Source organism: Lemur catta, chromosome 11 (genome assembly GCF_020740605.2).
Source record: "Lemur catta isolate mLemCat1 chromosome 11, mLemCat1.pri, whole genome shotgun sequence".
In the NCBI taxonomy this organism is placed as follows: domain Eukaryota; kingdom Metazoa; phylum Chordata; class Mammalia; order Primates; family Lemuridae; genus Lemur; species Lemur catta.
In genome coordinates this window covers 3958631-3977660 of record NC_059138.1, presented here as the reverse complement: position 1 = coordinate 3977660, position 19030 = coordinate 3958631, and the positions used below count along the sequence as shown (strand labels likewise).

Genomic DNA, 19030 nt, shown 5'->3' with positions numbered 1-19030 from the left:
AAAAATAATTTTTTGTAGAGACAGAGTCTCACTATATTGCCCAGGCTGGTCTTGAACTCCTGGCCTCAAGCAATCCTCCTGCCTCTGCCTCCCAAAATGCTGGGTTTATCATGCGAGCCACTGTGCACAGACCAAGGCTGCTTTTCAACATGTAGTTTCTAATTCATTCTTTTCACCACTTCAAAGATATTTCATATCTTCTGGGTTCCATTATTACTATTGAGAATTCTGCTGTCAATCTTAATGTTTTCTTGAAAGTCTTCTTTTTTTTTTTTACACTTAATATTTTTATCTTTGTCTTTGGTTTTCAGAAGTTCTATTCTAATATATCTAAGTGGGATTTTTTCTTTGTATTTATCCTACTTTGAGATTATAGAGCTGTTTGATATCTTTCATCAATTATGGAAAATTCTCAACCATTATTTCTTCAAATATTTCCTCATCTTTATTCTCTCTTTCCTCTCCTTTTGTTACTCCAATTACAAATATTTCAGTCCTTCTACCTCTATCTCTTACCTTCTACTGTTTCCATCATTTTGTCCCTTAGTGCTTCATACTAGATATTTTTCCCTGACCTACCTTCTGATTTATTAATTCTCTCTTCAGCTATGTCTATATGAGGTTAATCCCATATATAGTCATCCCTTGGTATCTGCAGGGAATTGGTTGCAGGACCTCCCACACATACCAAAATCTGCAGATACTCAAATCCCTTATATAAAATGGTGTGGTATTTACATCTAACCTCACATCCTCCTATATACTTTAAATAATTTCTAGATTACTTATAATGCCTAGTACAATATGTAAATGCTATGTAAATAGTTGTTATACTGTATTGTTTAGGGAATAATGGCAAGGAAAAACGTCTATACATGTTCAGTACAGATGCAATTTATTTTTCAAATATTTTCAATCCTTGATTGGTTGAATCCATGAATGTAGAACCCACAGATATGGAGGTATTCTCTATATAGTAATATACTGTATTGAATTCTTAATTTTGGTTATCATATTTTTCAGTCCTATAATTTCCATTTAGTTCTATTTTATAGTTTTCAATTTTCTGCTAAGTTCTCAAGCTTGTCTGAATCTCTTAGAACATGTTCAGTGTATTTATTTTAAAACTTTTGAGTAAGAACTACATTATTTTGCTCCCTTATGGGTCTATTTCTATTGTCTGTTGTTTCTCTAGGCTTCAACTTACTTGACTTCACATACGCTATTTATTTTTTATTGTGTGTAAGACATTGTATATTAATTATTGCAGAAATAATTTGAATCTAATATGTTATCTGTTGTAGAGAAGATTTACATTTGCTTTTAGAAGGTGCCTAGGGACAATAACAATTCTATATAATGTTATTTTAATATAGGCCTTGGGATGATTAGAAGCTGGGGCTTAAGTTCATCCTTTTTTTTTTTTTTTTTCTTTTTTGAGACAGAGTCTAGCTCTCTCATCTGGGCTAGAATACATCGGTGTCATCATAGCTTACTGCAACCTCAAATTTCTGGCCTCAAGTGATCCTCCCACCTCAGCCTCCCAAAGTTTGGGTATTACAGGTGTAAGCCACTGTGCCCGGGGAACCTGCGACCCTGGGGCTACATGTGGCCTTCTGGATCCTTGAATGTGGCCTTTTGACTGAATCCAAATTTTACAGAATAAAAACTTTTAATAAAGGAATTTGTTCTGTGAAGTTTGGATTTGGTTGAGGGGCTGCACTTGGAGATCTGGAGGGCCACACGTGGCCTTGAGGCCACAGGTTCCCCACCCTGGTTGAGTTTCCCAGCTCAAAGCATGAACTTTTTCCCTTCAGGGTTCCCCTTATCTGTAGGTCCCCCTCAAAATATTACATATCTGCTCAGATTCTCAATCTCTCAGTTAACTCTTTAGGAATTGGCAGATGTCCTGGGAGAACAGTAGCCCTAAAGCTGGGCACACCTTCTTGGGTTTACTTCTCTGGATTTCAGTCCTATAATTCTTTACTGTCTTGTTAGTTCCCCAAATGCCTGCAAACAAATTATTCTTATATTTTGTGCAGATTTTCTAGTTGTTTTCAATGGAAAAGTTGTTCATCATTATTTAGTCTGCCATTTTCAGAAGATCTCTAACTCAACCCTTATTAAAATTTTATTCTTACCAGACAAGCTAATAGTAAACAAAATACAGGTTTTTAAAGTTTATGTCACTTTCTGTTTCTTAACTCATTGGTAAAGATGCTATTAAAGTACTTTCTAAATAACTGAGACACAAGGCAGATGGCCAAACAAGACAAAGGAAAAGATCTGGTGAATTCACAAACTATATAGCGTGTCTGAACAATGGAGATAAAAGAAACATTCCCCAAATTAGGTTGAGCAGACATTTTCGCTTTTAAAGGGCAATCCCATTTTCAGTTTTTATGTGTTATTTGTTCCCTGAAGCAAATTTCTCTTTATGCAAAGCATAAAGTAATCAGATATTTCATCAAGTAGAACAGAACTTGTTTTTCCCTTCCTCTGTGACCTGGGGTTGTGCACACCATGTGTCGTGCCAGGGACATAAACAGCACCAGGGTGCAGGTCCAAGCAAGGCAGGTGACCTTATAAGAAGGATTATAGCCCAGTCAGGGATCAAAACTAAACTTATCACTCTAAACCTGGGCCAGGGTAAGTCAGCCAAAGTGGACATGAGCTAAGGGGGCAAGGTGGCACCGGTAGTCAAGCAGGCCGCAGCGCCCCCGGGGAGTCCAACAGGCCTGGAGAGGGCCCAGCAGCCAGAAGGATCCAGTGAGACACTGTACCTGCTTTCATCTCCTTCTGGTCCAGAACCAGCCTCTTTCTGCATGGGACTGGCCTAGAGAAATGCAAGGGAAGGGAATTTCACACTGGCTTCTGTGGGCAGAGAGGGATGCAGAATTTTATACCTCTCCTAACAGAGGCAATTACAGTCTCTAGAAGCAAAGCGAGGGTGATTATTTCCCCAGAGCTGATCCTATTTCTCTCCCGGAGTTGACAATGATTTCAGGACAGGGATACTGTTTGTTGATAATATCTGCCACTGTGCTAATGTGAAACTAAAAAAGAGATGAAATGCACAAGCAAAAAAGCATAAGGAAAAAAACCAAGACAGGGTTGCAGGCTTCTCTCTCACCTTTCTCTAAGAGCCACTGCTCATTCTGCATTCTTGTGCATCTGAGAGGCCAGGGCCCCCTGTACCCTTTCTTTTGTTTTTTTTTGTTTTGTTTTTCTTTTTTGTTTGTTTTTTGAGACAGAGTCTCACTCTGTTGCCCAGGCTAGAGTGCTGTGGCATCAGCCTAGCTCACAGCAACCTCAAACTCCTAGGCTCAAGCAATTCTCCTGCCTCAGCCTCCCAAGTAGCTGGGATTACAGCCATGTGCCATGCCCGGCTAATTTTTCTATATATATTTTTAGTTGTCCATATAATTTCTTTCTATTTTTTTTTTTTTTAGTAGAGATGGGGTCTCGCTCTTGCTCAGGTTGGTCTCAAACTCTTGAGTTCAAACGATCCACCCACCTCGGCCTCCCAGAGTGCTAGGATTACAGGCATGAGCCACTGCGCCCGGCCTGTCACCCTTCTTTTGTAAGGAAATGGGGCAGAACAAGACTACTTCACTTTCCCTGCCTCTCCTGCCTCATCTGTTTCCACCTAATAACCTATTAATAGCAGCTCTAAATTAAAAGGGAACTTGAACTTAGTGATCCTGTCATGATCACATCCTCATCCAAAGCAGGAATTCCTTTTAAAGCACTCGTATCTACTGGTTGACAAGACTCTGCTTAAGTACCATCAGTGTCAGAAACATTGTTAGGGCATTCCTTTTATTTTCATTTTATTGTATGTTAAAACGCATGCAGAACAAAAGAGTGTGCCAGCCAGGCCATTCTCCATCCTTCTTCAGTCTCCCTCCCTGTGGTACCCATTGTTAGGTTTCTGTGTGATTTCATAGGAGGGCTTTGTACACACGACATATGTACAGAACACCCTTCCTTCAAACAGCACCACACACATACTTTTTAAAAAGTAAATGACAGGCCAGGCGTGGTAGCTCACACCTGTAATCCTAGCTCTCTGGGAGTCCGAGGCGGGCGGATTGTTTGAGGTCAGGAGTTTGAGACCAGCCTGAGCAAGAGTGAGACCCCGTCTCCACTAAAAAAATAGAAAGAAATTAGCTGGGCAACTAAAAACATATATATAAAAAATATTAGCCGGGCATGGTGGTGCATGCCTGTAGTCCCAGCTACTCGAGAGGCTGAGGCAGGAGGATCCCTTGAGCCCAGGAGTTTGAGGTTGCTGTGAGCTAGGCTGACGCCATGGCACTGTAGCCCGGGCAACAGAGTTGAGATTCTGTCTCAAAAAAAAAAAAAAAAAAAAAAAAAGCAAATGACAAATAATTCTATATTAAATTCAATTTTTGAGCACTCTAATTGACAGAAAGTTGTATCTAAAATTGGACTGGAATTCCTGTGGGTTTCAAATGGTTAGTCCTCGTTTTGGCTTCTAGAGCATCACAGAATGAGCTGAGCTCTTCTAGGCGGTGCTGGTTCTGCACAGATTTCAAGACAGCTGTTGCTACCTCCTCCAGCCTGCTACGTCTCTCCCACCCAGCCCTTTACCACGCATTCACCACCCCCCAAAATATTTCAAATTTCTTTAACTATTCCTCCTGTGGCATTGTGGAATTAAAATAATTATATGTATTTCTTGCCAAAGAAAAACATTCAGAGTAGTAAGCTTGCTTTGAGTTAGATAAAAGGTTAATTACTTTTGGTGAAAGGTTTGTTTGCTTGTTTTTGCTGTTATAGCATCATTATCTATTGCATAGCATATATTATGATAGCTGAAGACTTTCCATATCTGAATTATCTGAATTTCACTTGCATAAATAAGATAATCAGATACTCATGTGATTTTTTTAAGTTGGAAAAGTAAACTTTAAGAATCAAGATAACCTTTAAAAATGTAAGGAGATCCTTTTGTAGCCCCTAAGCATGATGATGGGGTTTTCACGCTCATATATAAGACGTGCCTCCCTCAAACCTTCTTACCAGGTTACATGTTACCCATCCGACATGAAGGAAATGTATTTCCTAAAGTGAAAACAAGTTTCAATACATTTTATTGTATGGCATGTTTATCGATACTATCAAATTCACTAACTGAAAAGAAAATAAATGGATTAAATTGAAAGAAAATTTTAACTCTCAGCTATATAGACTCTATATGAACTAGAAATTCATTAACCATGATAATCAACTAATTAGGCTTCCCTCCTCAGAGTAATGAAAATGGAGCTACCTCAGGTTCTAGATTTATCAAAGAATTTGTGCTTTGACATGAAGATCAAGAATTGCGGGAGATATTTTAGGACAAGAGGACTTTCCCAAATTCTTAAAATGTATGTGCAAGGAAGGAAAACACTATCTGAATCAGTTGTGTCCCAGTTTTGCTTTTGTTAGTTTTAATCTGAACTGCAGTTTCCTCACCATGTCATCATCATCAAGAATGAATATTTAGTGAGCATTTACTATATGCCAGTCTTACATAAATCATCTGTGTAATCTACGGTTCAACCCTGTGAGGTTCATGCCCTTATTAACCCTGTTTTACAATGAGGATCAGGCTCAGAGAGGTTAGCTACCTTGCCCAAGGACACACAGCCCAAAGTGAGGGAGTTGGATTCACATGAAATAGCCTGAGCCCCACCTCCCCCACAGGAGCTGTATTTTCCTCAATCTATATTACTCAACACTGTCTGCCAGATCTCCCTGCAGGATACTTCTCAGATGGTTCTTTTGTACAAATCTTAACTGTCTCTTGATTTGGATATGTTCAACTCTGCATTTCTAACCTGGCATTCAAGGCCTTTTACAAAGTGCTTCAACTCATCCTTTTAGACATAGAGAGATCTACCCACTGCCCCTAGAAATGTAGTGCCACCCTTTTGTTAAACCAGATTATTCCTATCATAAAAAATTACTGCCTACCCCATCTGAAAATCTGAAGGCAAGGATGGTGAAATTCATATTATTTCCTTAAATATTAATGCAATGTCATATATAGTTATTTGTGTACATGAATTATCTCCTTTAATATCCTATAAGAAGAGAGAAACTAATGTATAGCTCTTCCTGTACCCCTTCTTGGGAACTCAATATTTCCTGAAGACACGAGCTGCTGGCTTTTTCCAGAATTGGGACGGGAGGGATTTGGGGCCTCGTGGGGGTGGAATTGCTCACTGGCCCTGCTGTAAGCTCAGGGAGTCACCTTGGGAGCTAGACAATTACTAGCTTCTTTCAGTATCATTTCTACCTTGTTTTGCCAACAAGGAAAACTGTTAAGCCTCAGGCCATAGGAGTTAAATGGGAATGTCCCTCCTTTCTAGTCAAAGCCAGTGCCTTGGGCTTCAGTGCATTGCAAACTTACCCGGGAAAAGAGAATTCAAGTTCTCATTCAGTTTGGGAACAGTCATTCACTAGAATCTCTTGCAGCCTGTCTGGAAACCAGAATTTGACCCTGTGGGTTTAGGTTGAATGGTTATGCAATGGAGTTAATTGTGGCAATCAAAAGTACCTTTGCATTTTTCTTTTACAGTGCCCCCCATAAGGCTAATGTATTTAAATTGCTGTGATATAGACAATTAAGAATGGCCCCTCACCTCTTTACAGTAAGGGTTTACAGTCCTTCAGCGAGACAGAGAGAAAAAAAAATTTCCTTGACTTGTGGCCTTGCAAACCGACGGCTGGCCAACACTGCCTCCTGGTGTCTAAGGTAGGCACTGCCTCACTGATTCGGCCATGAAGCCATGGTTGGTTGGAGGGGGAGGTTTGGGAGCATGAGTGAGTATGTATTTACTGGCCAGCATAAACTACAGATTTAAAAGTTTAATCATATTATATAACGGATGCCAAACAAGGAACTTTTGACCTTTCGTGTCCAGGATTCAAACCAGGTCTACAAAGTCATACACTTTCATGAGCCTGGCAGGTAGGAATGGGAATGGCAAAGGCATGCCCTTTATGAAGGCATTCGCTTTCCTCAATTTTTAAAATGTCATATGAATCCAAAAACACTTCTGAGGACCACATTAGGCTCTAAAGTACCAGTCTGCATTTAAAGGATTTAAAATGGGAGAAAAGAGATTTTCTTTCTTTTGGAGCTTCTTTTTTATTCTGCAAGGTTGCCAAGGCTAGTGAACTGTGCTGCAGAGTTTGCAAATACAGGCTATGTGTTTTTCCCTGTGTGTACCACAGCACGATAGGGGATTCTGTGCTCTTGTAACCAACGTTGGCTTCATGGGCACGTGACAGGTCCCACGCTTAGGATGGTCCCATGCTTGGTTCATGACTGTAGTCACTATCTTGAAATGCTTAATGCTTTTTGAACCAGGGCACCCACATCTTCATCTTGCAGTGGGACCTGCAAATTATGTAGCAGTGTGGTCCCCAACCCCCAGGCTGTTAGGGACCTGGCTGCAGAGATCCACCGCCCCCCTCTCCCGTCCATGGAAAAATTGTCTTCCATGAAACTTCCAGGGGTGGGGGGTGTGCACAGCAGGGGAAGAGCGGCAGGGAGCGAGCAAAGCTTCATCTGTATTTACAGTCGCTCCCCATCACTCACATCACTGCCTAAGCTCCATACCCTCCCCTTCCCCGTTTGATGGAAAAATTGAATGTCTTCCATGAAACTGGTCCCTGCTACCAAAAACGTTGGGGACTGCTTATGTGGCAGGTCTTGCAGATAATAGAATTTGTTACCTTCGCCTCTTTTCTCTTCTGCCTCTTTCCTGCCTGTACTCTGTTTTTGGTGCCGTGCTAGGCCCTAAACCTTGCCTGGAAGAAGAGAAGAGTTTTGGCAAGGGCAATGGCAATCTGCCCCATCTTTTGCCTCCTACCCGCAGCATCTGAGACCAGGAGTGTGTGTCCTTTTTCGAAGCTCCCCTGCAAGGGTCACCACACAATCGACAGCGAGGCCCAGGCATTACCAGGGTTTGCTTTATCGTCACTTACCAGATCCTCTCTAGTTATCATGTTTATTTTTGCTCCCCACCTTTAAACAGTTAGTTACCCTGATGGCAAACAGGTATCTGGTACAAAAGCACCTGAGGCTGACTGCTCTGTGGCTTAGGGAACGATTGTGACCCATCTCCTTAAGAGCTTACATTCAGTGTCGTATCTTTTCTCTCTGACCACATCTAGCAGGTTTCTGCACTCCTGTACGACTGTCTGCCTACCTGCCTAACCTACCGTCCTACCTGCCTACCATCCTACCTACCTGCCTATGAGAAAGCACACGTGGAATGCCAGCGCCTTGCCAGATGCTGCTAATAGGTTCCGTACCTCCACACCCTCTCATCTTCACCACAAACCACAAGGTTAGTAGTTTATTTCTGCATTTTCCACTTGAGAAAACTGAAGCTCACAGAGAGGTTGAGTAACTTGACTGAGCTGGAAACCAATCTCAGATCCTTCTGCATCCAAAGCCCATTCTTCTTCCTATGTCCCAGTGGTTCTCAAACTGTGGTCTCCAGAGCAGCACCTGGGGACCGGTTAGAAATGCCAATTCTGGCCGGGTGCGGTGGCTCACGCCTGTAATCCTAGCCCTCTGGGAGGCCGAGGCGGGTGGATTGCTCGAGGTCAGGAGTTCGAGACCAGCCTGAGCAAGAGCAAGACCCCATCTCTACTAAAAATAGAAAGAAATTATCTGGCCAACTAAAATACATATGTAGAAAAAAAATTAGCCAGGCATGGTGGCGCATGCCTGTAGTCCCAGCTATTCGGGAGGCTGAGGCAGGAGGATCGCTTGAGTCCAGGAGTTTGAGGCTGCTGTGAGCTAGGCTGACGCCACGGCACTCACTCTAGCCAGGGCAACAGAGTGAGACTCTGTCTAAAAAAAAAAAAAAAAGCAAAGAAAGAAATGCCAATTCCAGGCCCCACCGCAGACCTACCGAATCTGAAACTCTGGAGGCGAAGCCCAGCGATCTGTATTTTAACAAGCGCTCCTGGGCATGTGGATGCCGGCTGGAGGCTGGGAACTGCTGTTCTGCACCACGCTGCACCCTATTCCCATCTGCCATCCCCTCTCACCACATCCTGGAACTGGCAACGAACATTCTGGATCCGTAGATGGTCCCTCAGGTGAGTCACGTCTCCTTCACCCGAGCTCCATCCAGGTAGGTCCATCGCAGGGGCAGAGTGGACCCTGCGTCTGGGTCCCTGCCTTTTGGTCTTTGCCTGGTTACCCTCTTCAAGCTTGCAGATCCCAAACTTCACCTCAAATGTGCCCTGCCCCCCACTCCTTCAGGTTGGTTAATTATTTCACTTCTCTCCCATACCCCCAGGCTGAAAGCCAAAGTTCTCTCTTATTACTCCGTGTACATCATCTTGAAAATATCCCTTTCATTTATCCTGACTCTTCCAGCCCTGGCACGCTGCAGGTCTCTCAGACCCTCATTACTTCTAACCCTCCCACCCTTCTACCTCTTGTCTCTACGTCAGCCTACCCTACACACGATTGAGAGTCTTTCTAGAGAGGGTTCCCGAGCCCACAAGCAGATACAAAAACTTGCAGTCCTTTGGCCTCCCCCTCCCCACACAGCCCTTTCTCTTTCTTCCTTGAGTTAGGAGCATTTGTGTGCTTGCCTGATGTGACGGTTTCTAGAAGGCATTCGATATATTCAGCCTCAGTTTTTTTTTGTGTGTATGTGTTTTTTCAATAGTCACATTGACTAGCTGATTAGACATCTGCCATTGGGAGAGAATGTGAGGGGCATTCCCAGCATTTTTGCAGACCAATAATGAACGTTCCCAATGACCCAGAACAAACTCCCAGGAACCCAGAAACTACTTTTCAGTGACTGCAATGGGAAGGGCCCTACAGCTGAAAGCAGGGAGCTTTTTAAGTGACCATAGAATCACCTTCGGGAAAGTGGCCTCAGGGCCAATTTAAGAAGCAGACAGGTTCTCAGTATTAGGCCTTAATGACACAATTACCACCACCCTCCTTATTTAGTCTGATTCATTAAGCCCTTGCTTTCCATTAACTAAATCCAGGCCTTTTGTTGCTGGTCGAGGTAATAAACGGTGAGTGGCACCTTTCTGCAGCACTCACTTGATTAGTTTAAAATGACCTCATGCTAGTGCTACCCCAGCGTGACTCAGCCTGATGTCATCGACTCCTGTTAAATGACTGCTGATTCCTCGAGCAATCAGCACCTTCCCTAAAGCTTCAACATAGAAGAGTCTTGAAAGCCTTTTGTTCTAACTTTTTCTTTTTGGATGCTGTACAATAGGTTTTAACTTTGAGTTAATTGTCTCTCTTGACATATTAAGTCTTTAATGTTTAGTGTCTTGCATGCAAACAACTTGTTGAGAATGAGCCACCCCTTCATTTCCAGTTTTTAGTAAAAGCTATCCTCTAATGAGACTAAGTGGAATAAAAAATCTAAGTCCAAGAACCAGTTTACTCTGGTTAGAGAGTGTTAGTGTTTCAGTTCATGAATTATTAATAATAACACCTGACATTTGTATAGCTCTTCTTGTCTCATCAAAGCACTTTCACATTTATTATCTCATTTGACCTTCAGGCGGATGGGGAGGGCGTTGGGAGCTGCCTTGGTGAACAGCAAGGGTGAGCTGGTCAGTTAGCTGCGGGTGGCAGGGAACGCCATTCTTAGAGCCTCTGCAAACAAGAGGTTGATGCTAAGAAATCTAAATATCAGTAATACCTTAAAATTTTAAAAAGTGGACTGGTGATCCTAGGAAATATTAATAGAAGAAACAGGAGTTAAGAGGAGGAAGAGTTGGGGTGGAAGGGAAGGAGAGAAAGAGGGAGAAAAAAAATTCCTATGAGTGGACAGCAAATCTCAACTCTCCGAACCTGAAGAAAAATATATCAGCCAGTTTTAAAAAACTAATGGGCATCAGTAGTTTCAAACTGACAGCATCCTCTTTTTACAGACAACTTCTGGACTTTTTAATATCACCATAGTGAGCAGCTAGAATTGGAATGGTGGGGATATTTTAAAAGTTCAGAACTGGGAACTCGAAGAGACAAAAGTGTGCACATGGGAAAAGAATTTCTGTTCAACACCAGGGTCAGACTGACCTTAGGGACAAGGATGTCTCTGCTCTCTAAAGTCCCAGCCTTGGGCTTACAGTGCCCCCAGCTGCTCCCATCTCACTCTTCCCTGCGAGCATTCACCTGCTGCCGGGTGTTGAGAAGAGCCTCCTGCCCACACCGTGGCTGCTGGGGCCTTAGTTCTCTATGACTCAATCCTGTGCAGCCTGGCCCCGGCCTGTCACCCAGTTGACTAGATCTGTCATGTGTTCCACTCTTATGTAAAAACTCACTCTAGGGCTGATCTGGAAGCCTACAAGATTGAGAATTTGGTATTGGTGTTGACAATAAGATATTTAAAAATAACGTGTACTGAATATGTGTCCTACAGGGTTTTCTGAAGCAGCCTGGCTGTCTGGCTGGCAAGGAATCAATCAATAGCTGTTTATTGAGCATTTATTTTGTGTTGTACACGGTAATAGGTGCCGGTAACAAAAGCTTACATTTGACAAGTGCGTTACTGGTTTCTAAATCATGCTCATAATCATCTCCCCACTGAATCTCACACCCTCTGAGATAGGCCGGCAGTGTAGGTATTCTCTCCTTTTGGCATACAAAGAAAGAGGCACACTAGACTTCACTAATTAATGACTGCGATTTGCCAAAGTATGATCGTTTTTATTGACTTCCACTGCCTGGGTACTTCACCTAGAAGGGTTTTTTTGTTTGTTTGTTTTGTTTTGTTTTGTTTTTTTGAGACAGAGTCTTGCTTTGTTGCCCGGGCTAGAGTGAGTGCTGTGGCCTCAGCCTAGCTCACAGCAACCTCAAACTGCTGGGCTTAAGCGATCCTACTGCCTCAGCCTCCTGAGTAGCTGGGACTACAGGCATGCGCCACCATGCCCGGCTAATTTTTTCTATATATATTTTAGTTGGCCAGATAATTTCTTTCTATTTTTAGTAGAGATGGGGTCTCACTCTTGCTCAGGCTGGTCTCGAACTCCTGACCTCGAGCGATCCACCCGCCTCGGCCTCCCAGAGTGCTAGGATTACAGGTGTGAGCCACCGCGCCCGGCCTTGTTTGTTTGTTTGTTTGTTTGTTAGTTATGGAATCTTTATACCTAAGGGAGATGGGGAGGAAACTGCTGGCTCTTGATCAAGAGTTTCAGGCAGTATGAAAGGTAAGATGAACTGTAACAGAACTTTAACGCAATTGGCAGACAAATTTGTAGGGTAAATGTGAAATGATTAAAAAAAGAAATAACGATGTACTAGCATGGTAACTAAGGATTGAAAATTATGGAAGTTTATATGGAATATTATTGTTTTTTATTGTTTTTGAGGAGCTAGAACATGCATTCAGTAGACATAGCTCAATGAATTTTTACATATGTATAAAGTGGTCTTGATCACCATCCAAAACAAGATATAGACTATTTCCAGCACCTGACAATGTTCAATACCCACTCTCCCCACCCAGAGCGAAGAGCTATTCAGAATTCTATAACCATCTATTAGTTGTGCTTACTCTTAACTTTCGTATACATGGACCGTGGACCCAGGCAGTTCCTACTTTTTGTGTCTGCCTCTTGCTCGACATAATGTCTGTGAGATTCATCTTGCTGTGCCCAGCTCTAGTTCCTAGTTGTTAGTTGTTACATAGTATTCTATTTATTTTTTTTTTTGAGACAGAGTGTCACTTTGTTGCCCTGGCTAGAGTGAGTGCCGTGGCATCAGCCTAGCTCACAGCAACCTCAAACTCCTGGGCTCAAGTGATCCTTCTGCCTCAGCCTCCTGAGTAGCTGGGACTACAGGCATGCACCACCATGCCCGGCTAATTTTTTCTATATATATTTTAGGTGGCCAGCTAATTTCTTTCTATTTTTAGTAGAGACGGGGGTCTCGCTCTTGCTCAGGCTGGTGTCAAACTCCTGACCTCAAGCGATCCACCCGCCTTGGCCTCCTAGAGTGCTAGGATTACAGGCGTGAGCCACCGCACCCGGCCCATAGTATTCTATTGAATGGCTGTGCCATTATTTATCCATTCTACTGTGAACAGATATTTGGGTTATTTCCAGTTTTGGGTTTTTATAGCAAAGGCACTAGGAGCATTTTTGTACAGGTCTTTTGGAGAATCTATGTGTCCCTCATCTTGGATATGTAGTTAGAATTGGAATGGCTGGGTCACAGAGTTAAACTTTAGTCAGTATTGCCAGACAGTTTTCCAAAGTGGTTGTACCAGTTTACACTCACACCAGCAGCGTATGGGATTTCAGTCTCATGAACACTTGCTACTGGATCCAGAAGCTTGATCCGACTGAGGTGGGATCTCTTTGGCAAGACCAAAGGTATTAATAGTAGTTTGTTCTTTATCAGGGCACACACAATGTCTGTTTTTCATTCTTCTTTCATGTTAGCAGCCATTGACATTCAATGTTCAGATCTATTAATTCACTAGGGGTTGCAAAATGGTTATATCCTAATTCTATCTTTCATTTTAATTTATAAACTGAAATAATTTTATAAGAATAAACTACCCCTCACTTAAGTAACCCATTGGTAAAGTTCATACAGGAAAGTCAGGATAAATGCTTATTTCCTTTTATTTACTAAGTTTTCAAATAATGAATTGGTTTCCTGTCATCCTTAGAAGGTAACCAATTTAAAAAAACATACTATTATGAACTTACAGATTTTAGCCTACTTGGGTTTTAATTCATCGCGTTTCTTACCTTTCTTGAAACTCAACTGGTTCCATCTCTGGCCAGCGGGGGCCTCTGTAGGTTGGCTCTTATGTCCTTTTGCCATAAGCCTCATAGCCTTTGCTCGCCTCCTTGCTTCCTGATAGGTCAGGATGTTCTAGGCTTATCTTGTACATTTCCTGCCCCAGACCTGGAACCAGCCAGTTCTGTAAGACGCCTTCATTTATTTTAATGGGAAATGGGTTTCAGGACTATGATCTGAGAACTAGGCATGCTTTTTCCTACTGGGTTAATATCTTATGAATTCATATTAATATTTAAAATTCAATCTGTAGAAAAATGCAAAAATACCCTTTGAGAGTGATAACAGTTTAACTAAGTGGTCTGTCTGCTAAATGCATTAGCATTGTGAAGCATGGGGTCAGAAGGGCTGCTCAAATTCCTATTTTGTTGCTTACCAGCCTTGTGATCTTGGACAGTTTCTTAACCTCTCTGGGACTTGGATCCCTCATCTATAAAATGATGATAATGCCAACCTCGGAAGGTTCTTTTATTAAGACTTTCTAGGTTTAGACAAGGTAGGCTCCATGAACTAAGACATGAGTGTCCACAGCAGCCTTAAGACTCTCACACCTCTCCATGAGCCCACTCCCAATAAAACTCCTTCCTGACCTTTTCCTATGTGTGCAACACTCTCATGTTCATGCAACACCTAGAAAAGCAATAATGCGGATGAGTATTGACCATTTTTGTTCACCATTACATCACCGGAGCCTAACATAGGCTATGTGGGAGAAGAGGAAGGAGCTATTGAATCTGTTTGGTGATTATTGAACTTTTCCAACTCTGTAAAGAAGGTATTCTTATATTCCAATGTTGCAGGTAAGGAAGCTAAAACTAGAGGTTAAGGAACTTGTCCAAGATAATAGAACTTGTCAGTGGCAGAAGAGCTTAGAAACTGAGTCATAGGTACTACTGAAATTTGTGAAAAGTTTTAAAGTAATGCATCCTTCCCTAAGAGTTAAAATCAATTTCTAGAATATATTATGGTCTTTTGTGTTTTTCCCCTTGTATTCCAGTACTTTCTATCCCATAGACAAAATTGCAAAGCCAAATAAAGGAGTTGTTGTTGTGCTTTTTTTTTTTTTAACTTCGTGATTGGTTCCATTGATCCAATCAATTTAGCTTGAGAACTTTCATCATTTTTCTCTTTTGTTAACGGTAGGTACTCCCGATGAGGACTGTAAATATAACTGGATTGCTATGAGGTTGGCTGCTGCGATGGGCTGTGTGGAAATACTTTGATGATCTGCCTGCATGTATGTTGCTGGGGGGAATCCTATTTACTGTGTCATGATAAAGTTCCTGAGAATTGAAAGAAGAAATCTGCCATTATCTGACTACTCTTTTGGTGAACCTGTCCCAGTCTCTTGTTAGGTAGTGTGTTATTTCCAAGTGTTCCCTCCTGCGCTTACATTTCTGCCTCCAAAGCAGGGGTGGCAGTTGGGGGGTGTGGTCCCTGCCATTTTCTGAATTCTTATTAAGGGCCAGGCACACTTTACGTCCACGTTATTTAATCTTCACCCCCTTTCTATGAGGTTGGCATTGTTTCCCCTCCTTTTAAAGCTGAATGTATTAGTTTTCAGAGAGAGTGAGCAACTTGCCCAGGGCAGCTCAGCTGACAGTGGCGGAATCCGAACTTGAGCCCGTGTCTGTTTGGCGCAGGGCGCCTGCTCCCAGCCATCGCTCACACCACCTCCTGCGAGAATGGTGCCCAGAATCGCCTTGCTGAGTGACAATCTTTCTTCTTTCCGGAATGAAAACAAGTGACTACCACTAACACAGTTGATCCGTGTCACACCTGAGGAGCGTGTTGTATTGGAGTCTGGTTGCTGATCTGCCGTTTAGTTTCTAAACCTTCCTGTATCTATAAAATGACTGTGGTAATAGGACTGATATCACAGAGTGTTGCAGGGATTAAATGGAATTACTCGTATGACAAAGCATTCAGCACAGCGGCAAGTGTTTAAGAGTGTTAGCTACTCTGGTTATCAGACAGCTCCCAACTTAAACACGGATCAAGTCCAAAAGTCCATTTTACATTTGGTCGTTTGAACTCAGAACAGAGCCATCCACATAAAGAATAGTAGACATTTTCTGTAGTTCCCCGTAAACGTGGGTCTAATGTTGCTAGCAGGGGGCTGAGGGGCCTGGCGATGCATCCTAGGTGCTGGGCCGTGCGGGAGGAGGCAGAAGCCACCGGCCCCAGGCCTCTCTTCTCAGCAGGCGCGGTCCAAGGGCCCTCAAGCTGCCTCAGGCCGCCTCAAGCCTTCTGTTCTATGGGAGGTTCTCTGCTTCAGAAATTATCCTCTCCCTGCAGTAGCAATTAAATATTCAGTGCCTCTGGCAGCTGTCCAACTTTAACAAAATAAACAACCCCTTGCCCTCTGTGCCCTGCATCAAGGCTCCCATCTCCTTGTGGCTGCCTCAGGAAGGCACCCATTGATTTATGGTGGTAGTAGATGCCCCATACCCCTTAAGCTTCTCTGAGTTGTTTACGTTTTTAAAGGAACTGGATGGAGAATTTCAGGAAGTGACACAGGGAACAATTCCAGAATCTGCAGTGCGGGAGGTTAACAACGCCCTTCTTGGACGTTGTGAGAATGAAGTGCTCCTCAGACGATTAATTGCTTCCGCAGTCTGTTTTCTGACACTTTTGCTGCGGACAGTGCTTTAAGGCAGATCAGCTATACCTGGACTTTCACCTGGGATCATCTCTCTTAAGCTGGCCTCTTTTCCTTCATCACCTCTTTCTTTCTTCCATTTCTTGAGCCAGTTTTTCTAAGAGTCCCTGGATTTTTTTTTTTTTTCTTTTTGCAGAGAGTTCTAAGATAGAGGGGCTCTGGTAAAACCTGGGAGGATGCGGGGACCCCTGATGGGGTCTATGCTTGTTCAGGACCAGGTCAGGGGTTGTCTGCGCCTTGGTGGGATGAAACGAGTGTGTGCAGTCCAGTGACAGAAGATGTGTTTTATGGATGACTGATGACTAAGGTGATCATGTTGTCCAAGCCAAAAACTGGGACACATTCTGACAAGTACAAATAAATTTATGGGGACAATGGAACCGAATAATTGAACTGGGATGGAAGCCAAAGTTATGCAGCTGACTGAGCTGGGCAGAGCACTGGGAAGAGGGGATGAGAGTTCTGACATTTCCGCATCCCTGTGTCAGAGACAGAGAGGAAGACGCATCACCCACGACTCATTGCGCTCCTTCCAAACACGAGCGAGGTCAGCTCTGACCTCCTTGCGGTCCTGGTGCAGTGCCCGCCCTCTCTGCCCAGCTCTGGGCACACATCTCCAACCGGCTGCCAGAGCATCTGTCCGCGGACACCATAGAACAGCCTCAAAGGGAACCTTCGGATCCTTCTTCAATCTCAATTCACGGCTTCACCATGCATATAGCCTGCTAAGCTATTATTTTGTTTCCGTCTTCACTTTTTTTTTTTTTTTTGCGAGAAGGCCTTGTTCTGTCACCTGGGCTAGAGTGCAATGGCGTCATCGTAGCTCACTGCAGCCTCAAACTCCTGGGCTCAAGTGGTCCTCCTGCCTCAGCCTCCCAAGTAGCTGGGACATATGACAGCCACTCTGTTAGGTAACTGAGTTCCGAAAGGAGCTGTATATTGGGGTGTAAAGATGGATGTCTGTCTTAGAGCATTTGTGCTGCTGTAACAAAATGCCTGACACTGGGTAATTTATAAAGAACAGAAATTTATTTCTGACAGTTCTGGAGTCCAAGATCAAGGGGCTGGCATTGGTGTCTGATGGAGGCTGCTCACTGCTTCCAAGTGGCACCTTGTTGCCATGACCACCAGAGGAGCCCAGTGGTGTGTCCTCACATGGCCCACGAGGCAGAAGGGCTACAAAACACTCCCTTCAACCTTGAGCCCTTTTATAAGGATGCTAATCTCACTCACAGGGGTAAAGCCCTCCCGAATTAATCGCCTCCCAAAGTCCGTCCCTCTCAATAGCATTGCATTGGGAACTAAGTTTCAGCATGAATTTCAGAGGCAACACCGTCATTTAAACCATAGCGATGTCCACACACAAGCAAGAGGGCGCATGTTCACTAAACCGCAGGCTGCCAACTCTTGCGGTGGGTGTGTCCACGCGAGCCAGAATCTATCTTTGTGAAAATTAAAATTCAGCCACTTGAAAAGTGTGAAACTACACTTACACTAGCTCCAGAGTGGTAGAGAAATCTGTATCATGATGGCATAAATATTCATCTTTCTATACGAATTAGGGAAAAAGGAAATTACAAGCAATCTCTTCTTACCCACTCAGAAGAGTTTTGGGGAGTGTTTCAGCTGAAATATTTGAGTTACTGCTATAAATTTCCTTCTTAGGAACAACACCTGAGTTTAGAATAGGAGAGATGGGCAGAAAAGGGAAACTCAAGAGCTAGATGGATATTTTCTGAAAAAGCAGAGAGTTCCTAAGGAGAGAAAAACAATGACTACTGCAAGGAGGAAGGAGGCTGTGTGGGCTGAGTTTGGGGCAGTCAGGCTGGGGAAGAGCGCGGTGAAGGGGGTGTTGGAGAGGGTGTGCAGGCAGCAGCCGTGTGGACATTCACCCTCAGCCACTCCTCTTCAGTGTTTGCTTGAGGATGCCGTGGTAACTCAGAGTGCTTTGAATGATTTTACTGTCCAGCCAGTGCTTTTTTGAATGAGACTGCTTCAAGGTGCTCACCGGGAAGCTCACAGCTTTGTGCATGTTGCAAGTGCAAAACAACACAGCTTGACATGGGTGCTAATTGCTTTTAAGTTGAGCTTACCTTCTTTTTTCAAGGCAGAAATAAGGTAATTAGCTTGGAATGACTGCAGTATTTTTCAGTAGTAGTTTTTCTATAGCTTAATGGGTTAAAAACTAATTGTTAATGACATCAACCTGGAACATTTGACTTGGACATAATAATTATTATAAAATCATAATGATAGCAACAACAATAATAATAGTTATCATTTATTTAGTACTTGCTATGTACCAGGTACTATTGTAAGGGCTTTCCATAAATTACCTCTTTCTTTCTTTTTTTTTTTTTTTTGAGACAGAGTCTCGCTGTGTTGCCCCGGCTAGAGTGAGTGCCGTGGCATCAGCCCAGCTCACAGCAACCTCAAACTCCTGGGCTTAAGCGATCCTACTGCCTCAGCCTCCCGAGTAGCTGGGACTACAGGCATGTGCCACCATGCCCGGCTAATTTTTTCTCTAT

At 43.1% G+C, this 19030-nt stretch overlaps 1 non-coding gene across 1 annotated transcript; it reads left to right on the top strand.

Annotated features, from left to right (window-relative positions):
* Positions 1–4971: 4971 nt before the first annotated feature.
* LOC123647909 lies at positions 4972–5074 on the top strand. Its single transcript, XR_006738433.1, has one exon. It is a non-coding gene; the product is annotated as a small nucleolar RNA U13 (small nucleolar RNA).
* The last annotated feature ends 13956 nt before the right edge of the window (positions 5075–19030 follow it).